This window comes from Chiloscyllium punctatum, chromosome 13, assembly GCF_047496795.1.
Source record: "Chiloscyllium punctatum isolate Juve2018m chromosome 13, sChiPun1.3, whole genome shotgun sequence".
NCBI classification, from domain to species: domain Eukaryota; kingdom Metazoa; phylum Chordata; class Chondrichthyes; order Orectolobiformes; family Hemiscylliidae; genus Chiloscyllium; species Chiloscyllium punctatum.
The window spans coordinates 104,157,468-104,171,119 of NC_092751.1; the positions used below are offsets into that span (position 1 = coordinate 104,157,468).

At 46.2% G+C, this 13,652-nt stretch overlaps 2 protein-coding genes across 3 annotated transcripts in view; one reads left to right on the forward strand and one right to left on the reverse strand.

Annotated features, from left to right (window-relative positions):
* Positions 1-13,652, reverse strand: part of cdh23 (cadherin-related 23) — a 967,008-nt gene that overhangs the window by 266,596 nt on the left and 686,760 nt on the right. The window lies entirely within an intron of this gene.
* LOC140484521 (uncharacterized protein C10orf105-like) overlaps positions 8,394-13,652 on the forward strand; it is a 146,854-nt gene continuing 141,595 nt past the window's right edge. For both annotated transcript variants that reach the window (XM_072582901.1, XM_072582900.1), the window contains exon 1: positions 8,394-8,541. The gene's annotated coding sequence lies outside the window, so the exon portion shown is untranslated. The remainder of the gene's footprint in view (positions 8,542-13,652) is intronic.

The window sequence follows — 13,652 nt, forward strand, 5'->3', positions numbered from 1 at the left end:
CTGCCTTAGCTTCTGGGAATAGAAAGGAAACGCAATGAAAAAGGCACGCAATAATTTCATGAAGGAAAAAAAACGAAGGAGTGGGCCTTTTGATGATTCGAGGCTGTTTACGGGAATCAGGGTGTCCACAGCTGAGTGGTTCTGGAGTGTAAGAGACTCTCCAATTTTGCAAGAGGTCTTTTCCTTTGCCTGTTGAACAGCTCGGTCATTCCAAACCTGCACGGAGCCTCTGAATGACCCGTCTTCAGTGGAAATGATTCTCATTTGGACTCTATTTCTGCTAATTTACATCCAAATTTGGAAATCACAGGGTCTGGTATTTGCATTATTATAAATGGGCAGATAGCATCCCAGATCCAACCCTCCAACTCGGCACTGCCCTCTTGAACTGTTCTACCTGTCCATCTTCCTTCCCACCTATCCACTCCACCCTCCACCTCCATCTACCTACCGCCTTCCTAGCTACCTTCCACCCAGCCCTACCCCAACCCTCCTATTTATCCCTCAGTCTCCTTCCCGCTGCCCCTTCCCCACAGTCCTGATGAAGGGCTTATTCCCGAAACGTCGACTCTCCTGCTCCTTGGATGCTGCCTGACCTGCCGTGCTGTTCCAGCGCCACACTCTTCGACTCTGTTCCCCAGCATCTGCAATCCTCACTTCCTCCTGGATAGAAAGATGTCCATGGATGTGTATTATTTTAATCGAGGTCTGATATACACTGACAAAAGATTAATTAAGAGGCAAATTTGCAGAAATGACAACTTCACTGCTTTAGATTAGTTATTTGGATCAATCTGTTTGGACAAGCTATGACACACATGTGGGGCAGGTGGGACTTGAACCAGGATCTTTTCGCTTAGAGATAGGGTCACTACTATGCCCCACAAGACCCTCTTTCACAAACAGTGCCCACCAGGGACAAAGTGAAGGAATCTGATCCTTCTTATTTTAATTAATCTGTTTGGACAAACTGTGACACACCCCTGAGGAACGTGGATCTTGAACTAGGATCTTCTGGGATCCACAAGGTATATGTCTGCAGCCAATTACCATGAGGAGGAGGATTCCCAGATTCCTTTAACATGCCCAGGTCAGATCATCAACACCACAGCCTGTTACAGTCTGCTCAGTTGTGATTAAGGACACAGCAAGCCAGGCAGCATTAGGAGGTGGAGAAGTCGACGTTTCAGGTGGAACCCTACTCCAGCATCTGCAGTTTTTTTTTGTCTCTAATTGCAATTAAAACCTTTTCCCACAATGGATCAAATAGCCCCATCCGTACACTATAACTCTTCGGTGTTAGTGGTAGCGCTAGAGTGCCTCCCTCCATACTACAGGGTTCAAGTCCCAGGGGTCTCTGAACAGGTTGATTTAAATACACTAATGTGTGGCTTTATCCCATTGTTCACTCTCATACACACTCTGCCTCAGTTCCAGTTTCAATGAAATGCCCAGCAATACAGCGATTTTCAAAAAAGTTTAAGACTATTTTCCTAATCAACCTGTTTAGAGACATCATTACATATCCCTGCACCAGGTGGGACTTGAACCCAGGCCTCCCAGTCCAGGGGTAAGGACACTGCCAGTGCACCATAAGAGTTTCCCTAACAGGTCAGCTTCCAATTCCTACACAAGCAAAATTACTCAGACTCTCTGGCTATAACCTATAGCTGCCTGCAGTCACGCCACCAATTCTGCAAAGGTAGAGACACCAGCCGCACACCCTGGCAGATTGGAATGGACACCACCAGATGGGAAAAGAAGATGGGGGCTGACCAAAGCTGACCAGGCAATGTACGTTTGAGGAGGATGTTCAAGAGCAGGACACCATCTGGGCTGGAGCGAAAGTGACTGTGATGGACCAGGCCAGTGGTGGACTGTGCTGCCCATTGTCCTGTCCAGGTCTAGAGGAACTAGGACCAAGTCACCCATCAACCATTCTTGGAGACCACTGCACTGCTATTGATAGCTGGAATTAAATCATACATGTATATTGTATTTAACTATACTCCATTCATGGCATTTTTTACAAGCTGGTTTGAACCAGGAAATTGTTTCAAACATTCCACACTGCAGCTGTGAACAGTGTGGGTGGACCTTTCCCAGGCACTGAGCGATGTGGGCCATGGTAGGAACATTGGGAATATTGGGAGGGCGGCAGGAAGGAGATTCTCGATGTCAAAAGTAAAATATTCTGTCTTCTAACTGGGTGTTTGAATGGCGAGGCGAGATTCTCATGAAGTTAGGTGGCGAGACACTTGTTTGCAGCATTAACATCTCGCCATTACTTAATCTCACCGCATCAATATACATCTCCCGCCCGTCAGATAGAAACGAGACAGTGGTTAGCAGTGCTGCCTCACACAGCCGGGTGCAATTCCAACCTTGGGCCACCGCCTGTGTTGAGTTTTCACATTCTCCATGTCTGTGTGGGTTTCTTCCCACAGTCCAAAGATGTGCAGGTTTGGGTGGATTGGCCGTGCTAAATTGCCCATTGTATCCAGAGATGGGCAGGTGAGGTGGGTTAGACACGGGAATATGGTGGGGGGTGGATCTGGTTTTTTGGAGTACCAGGTCAGACTCTATGGGCCATATTATATGGGTTGCTTCAAATTGTTTAATCTGAAATACCAGGGGCTAAAGTGAAGCTGATTAAAATAACTTCACATACAAGAGGTAGGAGTTGAGGCTTCCTTTAGTAAGTCCTTCACTCTGTTAGACTGTACATGCTCATAAAGCTACAGAATCCATGTAGATTTGATAGTGCAGATTTGCTTTCTGGGTTTGAGACCATTAGGAATAGGAGTAGTTCATTTGTCCCTCCCATTTCAACTCCCCCTCCCACTCTGCCGAGGACATGGAGGTCCTGGGCCTCCTTCACCGCCGCTCCCTCACCACCAGACACCTGGAGGAAGAACGCCTCATCTTCCGCCTCGGAACACTTCAACCCCAGGGCATCAATGTGGACTTCAACAGCTTCCTCATTTCCCTTTCCCCCACCTCATCCTAGTTTCAAACTTCCAGCTCAGCACACTCTTCTTGACTGGTCCGGACTTGTCCTACCTGCCTATCTTCTTTTCCACCTATCCACTCCACCCTCTCCTCTTTGACCTATCACCTTCATCCCCTCCCCCACTCACCCATTGTACTCTATGGTACTTTCTCCCCACCCCCACCCTCCTCTAGTTTATCTCTCCACCCTTCAGGCTCACTGCCTTTATTCCTGATGAAGGGCTTTTGCCCGAAACGTCGATTTCGAAGCTACTTGGATGCTGCCTGAACTGCTGTGCTCTTCCAGCACCACTAATCCAGAATCTGGTTTCCAGCATCTGCAGTCATTGTTTTTACCTCATTTGGCCCTCCAGCCTGCTCCATCACTCAATGAAATCATTGCTGATTGGGTACTCCTCATGTTCACTGTCCTGCTCGTTCCTCATTACTCGAGGTCCCTCATGATCAAGAATCTATCTCAGGCTTAAATATACGGAAGGGCGCTGGGTTTGAAATGACTTGGAATGAATAGATTTGCATCTGAAAAAATGTTGGGAACACACATTACTGGGAACACACATTACTAGGAGAAAGTGAGGACTGCAGATGCTGGAGACCAGAGTTGAAAAATGTGGTGCTGGAAAAACACAGCAGGCCAGGCAGCATCCGAGGAGCAGGAGAATCGACATTTTGGGCATAAGCCCTTCTTCAGGAATAAATGGCCTATGCCCGAAATGTTGATTCTCCTGCTCCTCGGATGCGGTCTGGCCTGCTGTGTTTTTCCAGCACCACATTTTTCAACACACATTACTATGATCAATATTCATAAACTGAGATGCCAGACAGTTTAAGCAGAGATATAGACGCTTTGGAACGGTGGCTAATATAAATCAGTTTGGAACCCAGAATTAGCTTTGGGTGCTCAAGACTTAACTGATATTTGACTGGTTTTTAGAATCTCAGGGAATGTTAATGTTTATAATGAAGTGCTTCAGGTTCTCGTGTAAAAAGTGGCTCCTTTTCAGTGTCAGGGGAACGTCACCTTTGCGAGGGGTGGGGGAGAAACAGAGACTGCGTGGGGGGGTGGGGGTGAATAAAATCCAATTTGAGTGGAAATCCCACACATCTTTATGATCAAAGCTGTCAATGGGAGTACTCAGCCGAGACCCGTATTCCAAACTCAGAGCAATGTTTCATTACAGCGTTCTGTCATCCTCTCAGCTGGAGGTATATTATCTCTTTCTGAGTGATCTGAGCTGACAAGGTACGGGCAATGGGACTGAAGCCTTACCAGCTCGACTGCACCATGTCTGTCTCTGACACTCCTTAAAGGAGCAGGTTTTCCTGTGCACACATTAAAGAGGTTTGGAGCAAACTGGAGAGCGGATTCTTGCTCAGTTGTATAAATCTTATGCTGTTGACAGGAACAAATCCTGGGCGGGGGGGGGGGGGGGGGGGGGGGGGGGCATTGCCTGATTAAAAGTGTTAATGATAGCAAAAGGAAGGGTGGGATCTCGTGTCAGCTGTGGCTTTGGCCTGGCCTTCGAGGTCCTCAGGTTCATTTCCCAATCCAGCTGAAGAAATCCAGGTGGGCCAGTCCAGTGCAGCCCTGCACTGCCAGAGGTATCGTCCTGTAGGTGTGACATTAAACAGCCAGATCACATCTGCCCCTTCAGTGCAATGTCAACAATTCAGTGGCACATGTCAAAATGGGTTGGGGGGGGGGGGGTATTCCTTCTTGGTGTATATACTTCCCCTCTCAACATCAGAAAAAACAGATTTACCTGCTCGTTGTCACACTGATGTCTGTGGGAGCTTGCTTTGTGCTAACTGGATGTTGCATTTGGTCTTATACAGAAATGACCACCCACTTCATTGGCTGTAATACACATTGGAACAGAATGGAACACTGTACAGTTGCGAAGCTCAAACATCATGGTTCTCCAGAGGCAGTTAATGCTGAACTGTGCATTGTTATAACGCAGGAACCCTGGACCTAGAAATGTTCATTCACGATCCAATAACAATCTGAAATTCACTTTCCTAGTCTCACAGCCTCAGATGCTGCTTAACACCTGAAACAAACGCATAAATTGCTGGAGAAACGCAGCAGGTCTGGCAGTATCTGTGGAGCAAAGAACAGTGACCCATTGTCTGAACTGCCTCTTTCCTATTAAAAACTGTAAGAACTGCAGATGCTGTCAACTGAGTTCTCAGGAAGCCTCACCAGACCTGAAACGTTAACTCTGATTTCTCTCCACAGATGCTGCCAGACCTGCTGAGCTTTTCCAGCCATTTAGGTTTTGGTTCCTTTCCTATTGTCTCCTCACGTGGCTCAGTGTTAAATGTCTGACACTGCTTCGTGAAATACCCTGGGACATGTTACGACATGAAATGTGCTATATAAATGCAATTTGTTGTAGGCATCTTCACTTGATTGAACCTTCAGCCAATGCTGGATTTTCTGCCCAGTTTAAAAAATAAACAGGCCAACAAATAATCCAGACTTAAATCTTTCTAGCCTTTCATCGATTTAAGGGATGTTTCTTTTGGAAGATTTACTGCGGCTAAATAAGTTAAAAGATGTTTTCATTCCATGAAAACCTGGCATAATCAGCATTGTTGGAGAGCGGGTAAATTTAGTCCATGATCCACTCTGTTTTGAAAGTCAAATGGGAATGGGGTAGTTTTATCTCCAGTGTAGAAAGAAGTTGACATTGCCTCAGAGTTAGGGTTAGGATTAGGGTCTGCTCTTGATTCTTGACCTGCACCTCACCCTCTCCCACTCCATTTCAATCTAGCCCCCACCCCTCTCTGCTTAAGGGCTATGGGGAGAGTGCGGGTAAGTGGAGTTGAAATACCCATCAGCCATGATTGAATGATGGAGTGGACTCGATGGGCTGAATGGCCTTACTTCCACTCCTAAGTCTTATGGTCCTAAATCAGAGCAAACAGCTTACTCTGACGGAGAACCTCAAAATTCTCTTTCTGCTCGAGTTTCACAGATCTCTTGGGGGTGCATCCATTCTGATCAATCTGAATAGAATCATTGAGGTCACATTCCACAACTTTCATTAGAATTGCAAACAATGATAGGGTGATGTTTAAGGTTAGGGTCAGGGCCAGGATTAGGGTCAGGGCCAGGATTAGGGTCAGGGCCAGGATTAGGGATAGATTTAAAGTTACGGATCGGGTTAGTGTCAGAGTTAGGGTTCGGGTTAGGGTTAGGGGGTTCGGGTTAGGGGTTCGGGTTAGGGATAGGGATAGGGATAGGATCAGGGTTAGGGATAGATTTAAAGTTAGGGATAGGGTTAGGGTCAGAGTTAGGGTTAAGGATAGGGTCAGGGTTAAGGTCAGAGTTAGGGATAGGTTTAGAGTTAGGGATAGGGTTAGGTGTCAGAGTTAGGGTTAGGGATAGGGTCAGAGTTAGGGATAGATTTAAAGTTAGGGATAGGGTTAGGGTCAGAGTTAGGGTTAAGGATAGGGTCAGGGTTAGGGATAGGCTTAGAGTTAGGGATAGGGTTAGGGTTAGGATCAGGGTCTGCTTTTGATTCTTGACCTGCACCTCATCCTCTCCCACTCCATTTCAATCCAGCCCCCACCCCTCTCTGTTGACCTATCCTTGACTTTTGCTCCCTTTGCACTGTTCTGATGCGCTGTGTTTGTAAATTGTTCTTTTAATTAAAAACATGACTGACTTAGTAGTGGTTGGAAAAACAATGTTCAGGGGTGTATCACAGCATCGCTGTGTAAGAATTTAAAAACAAATAAATCCACCTTGCTCTGTGTGTAACATTTTACAACAAAATATGATTTGTAATGGAGGAAGTGCCTCTTAAATATTTAGTAAATACAGTGAGGGGGAAAGGGGGGTGGGGGTCGTTTCTGATAGGGTGGCTCGGTGGTTAGCACGGCTGCCTCACAGCACGAGGGATCTTGGTTCGATTCCATCCTTCAGTGACTGTCTGTGTGGAGTTTATACATTCTCCTTGTGTCTGCTTGGGATTCCTCTGGGTGCTCCCGTTTCCTCCCAAAGTCCAAAGATGTGCAGGTTAGGTAGATGGGCCATGGGAAATTGTCCATAGTGTCCAGGGATGTGCAGGCTTGGTGGTTAGCCATGGGAAATACAGGGTTACGAGGATAGAGTAGGGAGGTAGGTTGCTGGGTAGGTTGCTGTTTGGTTGGTCAGTGTGGACTCAATGGGCCAAATGACCTCTTTCACACTGTCGAGATTCTATGAATGTATTCTATGTATATAACCTCATACGGATTAGAGGGAAGGTCAACCTTAATGCTCATCCAGTGTTGCCAAAGAGAAAGCAGTTTCTACTTCATATGGTCAGTGAAACCACCTTCTCCCCCAGTGACAGGACGGATGTGAGGGCACTGGAAGGTGTACAGACGGGGTTCACCAGGATGTTGCCTGCTAGGGTTGAAAAGGCTAAGGGGGGACCTGTGAGATATTATGAAGGTTATGGACAGAATGAATAGAAACTGGCTGTTCCCCTTAGTTGGAGGGTTAATAACGTGGATAGACACCTTCAAAGTGAAAGGCAGGAGGTTTAGAGGAGATTTGAGGAAAACACTTTTCACCCAGAGGGTGGTCAGGGTCTGGAATGAACTGCCTGGGAGGGTAGTTGAGGTGGGAAACCTCACAATCTTTTAAAAAAATACTTGGGTGAAGACATGAAGTGTTATGACATTGAAGATTATGGGCTTAGTGTGGGAAAGTGGGACTGGTGTAAATAGTAGCATACTTTGGATGGTATGGATTCAATGGGCCAAAGGGCCTTTTCTGTACTATATGTTTCTATGAATTTCTAATATTTTCATCATCAGTGCCTGTGAAATCTGGGTGGGGCAGGGGTCGGGAATGATCCATGATTTTAAAAGGAAATTGGATGGCGTGCGTGCATGGGATAGAATGGGGTAATGGGAGTGAATGGACTGTTCAATGAAAAGTGAGCATAGACGTGAGGGCTGAAAGGACTCGTGATCTGATCAAGATGTACAAATGTTTTCAAAAGACAAATGGCCTTTTGACTTCCCTCTAGGTTGCTGCTTGGAGACTAATCTCTGCTTCTGGAATGTTCCATGGCCGTCCTGGAGGCTTGGCAACCCTGACACCCAGCTGACCAGCAGCAGCAGCTACAGACACCCGGACAGTGGCTGTACAGCTGAGCAACTCCGGAACATTCCATTCCGCAAGGCACCAGGGAGGGAAATCAACTCATAATGCTGACACTGAGATTGAGAAAGCATCACTCACTGTCAAAGTGTAAAATATAGACAGCGGTGAGAGAGTTCACAGTTGGGAGAGGAGCTTTCGTTTATGTGGGCTGGGTAGCAAGTTACAGAGGAGCTGGTGCAATGTTTATTTCAACTCTTCCCCACCAGTCTCCTGACCTACAAAGTGCATTCAAACAGAAGTTGCAGAACTCTGTCTGTTGCTGAGAGAGGTGTTGACAAGTGAGACTGAGAGTGAGAGAGAGAGAGAGAGAGAGAGAGAGAGAGCAGAACAGAGCGTCCAGCAACCCGAATGCAGTTCAGGTAAAAGCTACTATTCCGATCTTTTCTCCTTAACTTTTCCAGTCTGTGTGGAACCTCACTGTTTGTGCGTACAGCAGAAGGGGACCTCTTTATTGTACTAGTTCCTTTTCGTTACTGGCAGCGTAGTAAGTGACTGACTTTGTAAGACCTGCGCTGCCCAATTTGTGACCTTAGCTTCTCAATTCCTTTCGCTCTGCTTCGCGTTTTGTGGAGCTGAAAGTTGCACAGAGTTCTTCAGCTGTGCCAGGAAGTTAGCCAACGGGGGCAGACTGCCGGTGAAGTTTTGAAGATGGGAGGGAAACAGTGAAAAAGGAAGGGAGTGCATTGGTTTAGTGACTTTGACAACCCTTATTACATCTATGAGGTACTTTTACAGCTGACTAAGCACATCTGAAGTATGGGCACTGTTGTAACGAGTGAAAGCAGGTCGCCAAATTACACACTAAATATTCAACAAAGAGGAATCACTATGGTGCAGGGGGAGGCGATTTGGCTCATTGTGTCTGCACCGGCCCTCCAAATGAGCAATGTGACTTTGTACCATTCTCCTGCCTTTTCTCTGTAACCCTTACACATAACTTAAAGAGGAACAGTCATCCAGTGTCCAATAATGAGAATGAATGGACCACGCAGCAGGACCTTGATCAGCTGAGGAAGTGGGCCAAGAAATGGCAAATGGCGTTTAATACAGAGAAGTTTGAGTTCTCACGTTTTGGAAAGTCACATCAAGGTAGAAGTTTCATGGTGAATCGTAGCGCGTTGAGGAAAGCAATGCAACAGAGGGACCTTGGAGCTCAGGAGTTCATGTCTCTCTGAAAGTGGAGTCCCAGGTAGACAGGGCAGTGAAGGCAGCTTTTGGCACACTGGCCTTCATCAGTCAGGGCACTGAGTAGAGAGGTTGGGAAGTTATGTCGCTATTGCACAGGATGTAGGTGAGGTCATACTTGGAGCATTGTGTACAGTTTTGGTCACCTTGCTATAGGAAAAATGCTGTTAAACTGGAAAGAGTGAAGAAAACATTTACAAGGATGTTGCCAGAACTCAACAGCCGGAGTTATGAGGAAAGGCTGGACAAACTAGGACTTTTTTCTTTACAGTGTAGAAGACTGAAGGAGGGATCTGATAGAAGTATATAAGATCATGAGAGGCGTGGAAAGGTAAATGCACTCAGTCTTTTTCCCAGGGTTAGGGAATCGAGGACTAGAGGGCATCAGTTTGGGGTCAGAGGGGAAAGAATAAAAGGGAACCTGAGGGGCAACGTTTTTACACAGAGGGTGGTACGCATATGGAATGAGCTACCAGTGGAAGTGGTTGAGGTGGGTACATTAACAACATTTAAAAGGCACTTGGACAAATACATGGATCAGAAAGGATTAGAAGGGTATGGGCCAAGTGCAGGGAAATGGGGTTAGTGTTAATGGACATTATGGTTGGCATGGACCAGTTTGGGCCAAAGGGCCTGTCTCTGTGCTGTAGGGATCTATGATTCTGTGTTTTAGTGACACTCTCAGGGATAATTATCACAGAATTATTATAGTACAGCAGGAGGCCATTTGGCCCAACATGCACCGGTTCTATTCTCTAGTGCTAATCTCCATATCCCCGTACATCTTTATTATGCAGAAAAAATAAACATCTGATACCTTCAAGTTGTAAGTCAGAAGGCTGGGGAAAACTTACCCCCTTTTAATTCCACTTGAGACAGCGGACATGGCCTCTGTTTAACATCAATGAATAGAATCGTTACAGTGTGGAAGCAGGCCGTTTGGACCATACTGACCCTCCAAAGAGCACCTCACTCAGATCCACCCTATCCTCACATTTCCCATGGCCAGTCCATCTAACCTACACATCGTTGGACGGTGGCAGGGAGCTGGAACACCTGCAGGAAATCACAGAGAGAATGTGGAGAACGTGCAAACTCCATACAGACAGTCACCCAAGGCCAGAATCGAACCTGGGGCCCCGTCACTATGAGGCAGCAGTGCTAACCACTGAGCCACCATGCTGATCCTGAAGACTGCCACCTTCAGCTGTCCCTCAGTACTGCATGGGTCTGGCAGTAGTCTGATTTTGTGCCCAGGCCTCTCAAGTAGACCTTGAACCCACTCGCATCTGACCTACAATATTACTGAGTCACAGATGACACTTAATGTCATCAGTCAAGCAGACTCAGACAGAGACTTCCTCATGGTAAGGCTGGGATGGTCTTCCGAGTCTCCTGCAGGGATTATCATGGGAAGCTGAGAAACTTCCTGCAGAGGTTCCACCTCATTGCCTACAAGATCTTCAGGATAACAGGCCGATGAGGGCAAAGACTATAGTTGAACTAAGATGAGAATTTAAAATAACACAAGCTTTTAAAAGATTCAAACTTGGATCATTTTGGATCTGAAGGTGTGTGCTATCGGTTTAGATCGATAAGTGATGACACACACACACACCACAGCCTGATAAAACTGCTCAGTGGATATGGACAACCCTTATCTATCAATTCCTCTCTGACAATTACACTCTCAACCCCTGACTGTGTCAGCAAATGGTGAATATGGACTCCCCTAAATCTTCTTTCAGCCAAGGAAGATGTTTAAAACAACTGTTTGTGTGAATTCCTATTGAACCTGTTTGTCCGGAAGAAGTTGTGAAATCGTCCCTGACTTGAAATGTTAACTCAGTTTCTCTTGCCACAGATGTGCGCAGGTAGATAGGATAGTGAAGGCGGCGTTTGGTATGCTTTCCTTTATTGGTCAGACTATCGAATACAGGAGTTGGGAAGTCATGTTGTGGCTGTACAGGACATTGGTTAGGCCACTGTTGGAATATTGCTTGCAATTCTGGTCTCCTTCCTCTCGGAAAGATGTTGTGAAACTTGAAAGAAAGAATTTACAAGGATGTTGCCAGGGTTAGAGGATTTGAGCTACAGATAGAAGCTAAATGGGCTGGGGCTGTTTTCCCTGGAGCGTCAGAGGCTGAGGGGTGACCTTATAGAGGTTTATAAAATCATGAGGGACATGGATAGGGTAAATAGACAAGTCTTTTCCCTGCGGTGGGGGAGTCCAGAACTAGAGGGCATAGGTTTAGGGTGAGAGGAAAAAAATATAAAAGAGACCTAAAGGGCAACTTTTTCACCCAGAGGGTGGTACGTGTATGGAATGAGCTGCCAGAGGAAGTGGTGGAGGTTGGTACAGTTGCAACATTTAAGAGGCATTTGGACGGGTACATGAATAGGAAGGGTTTGGAGGGATATGGGCCCGGTGCTGGCAGGTGGGACTAGATTAAGTGAGGATATCTGGTCAGCATGGACGGGTTGGACCGAAGGGTCTGCTTCCGTGCTGTACATCTCTATGACTCTATGCTGCCTGACCTACTGAGTTTCTCCAGCACTTTCTGTCTTTGTTTGTGATTTCTGGCATCTGCACTATTTTGCTTTTAATTGACCCTTATCGCTGTGGAATGGCAAATAGGTCCACAAAAGCCATGGTGGCACGTTTACAAGACTGTTCCCATGTGGACAGACAGTGCAAGCAGCACTTAAGCATCTTGTATCCAGTAATTACTTGTCAGGATTTCAACATTAAACACTCTCAATTGAATAGTGTGTTGAAGCTCTATTCTTTTGGCTGTTAGTTCCTTCAATGTTCTCTCGCAGTACAGGAATGTAGGGCTTGAAATCATCATCTGGGATTATATCCAGTGATTAGTTGAAGGCATCTGTCTGAAGTTACTTTGGCAGATGCATTTAACTCGTTGAGAATAAACCAATTCTTCAGGCTGCTGGAGGGGTCCCTCAGAATATAAACAAGGAATGGAGGAGGAAACTGGATCTGAGCAAACTGGGAGAGGGGAGAGGGGAGGGGGGAACAGAGGTGATGGGGTGGGGGGGGGGGGGGGGGGGGGGTCAGGGTGTGGTTGGTAAGAACCTAGTTGACCACAAGAAATATCCCCACAGTAAAAAGCACATGATGAATTGTCAAAACTCTCTATAATCGCAGCAGGATTCAAGTACCACAGGAGATCAAAACCCCAAATGTTTCCTAAACACTTGCGTATTCTGTCCCAGTTTTTTGTGACAGTATTCCTTGTCCTTTCAACTGATATTTTGCCACCTCTGTCTCACATGCACTCACTATCTATTGTCGTCCCTTTCTTTCTGTCTGTCAAATATTTCACCTTCTGGTGCTTTATCCCATTGTGTTATTTATTTCCAGCTCCAATTCTTCACTGCACATATCATGGAATGTTTCTCTTTTGACCGCTCACACACATTCTTTACTTTTTTCTGAGGTTTTATCAGACTCAGATGTATTGCCTTTTATAGAAGCTGAGAGCAGGATTAGGCCATTTAGCCCTTCGAGCTTGCTCCCCCATTCATTATGATCATGGCTGATCATCCAACTCAATGAACTGTTCCCTCTTTACCCTGTACCTTTTAATCTCTTCAGCTCCAAGTGCTAGATCCAACTCCTTCCTGAAGACATGAAGTCTTTGGCCTCAACTGCCTCAGTATTCCACAGGCTCACCGCCCTCTGGATGAGGAGATTTCTCCTCATCTCATTCCACATGGTCAATCCCATATCGCCCTTAGAGCTGTGACCCCCTTTCCCTTATCATCACTGCGAGTCTTTCATCTGTCATTGAGTCAGCACCTCACGTCCTTTTCCATTTTGCTAACCTGGCCTTTGGAGTATGTTGTGTCCATTCTTCCACAGTCTCCCACTTGCTTCCATTGCCTTATTTTGAGACCTCGGTCTGCTCTGATCACTGAGGTAGTCACACACGCTCCTGCCCTTAAGAGTGAAAGCCTCTCTGATGTTCTCATCCTTCAGTGAAGTCTAAATGGATGCAGATCTATTTTGTTTTCGCTATTTCCAGTTTCGACTTAATTTTTGCCAGAAGGAGATAACAATCAGAAATTATTCCTATTGTGGGATACCCACCATGCTCTTGTTTCTAAACCATTGGTCTGTTATGACAATCTGCTTGATTTCTGTGAACGGTTTACCGATAAGATGTTTCCTGCTGCAATAACAACCAGCCAAGGGTGAACAGCTCCTCTCCGAGCTCAGCCAGCTGTAGAATTTCACCCCGAGCTGAGGCTGAACTTAACAGCA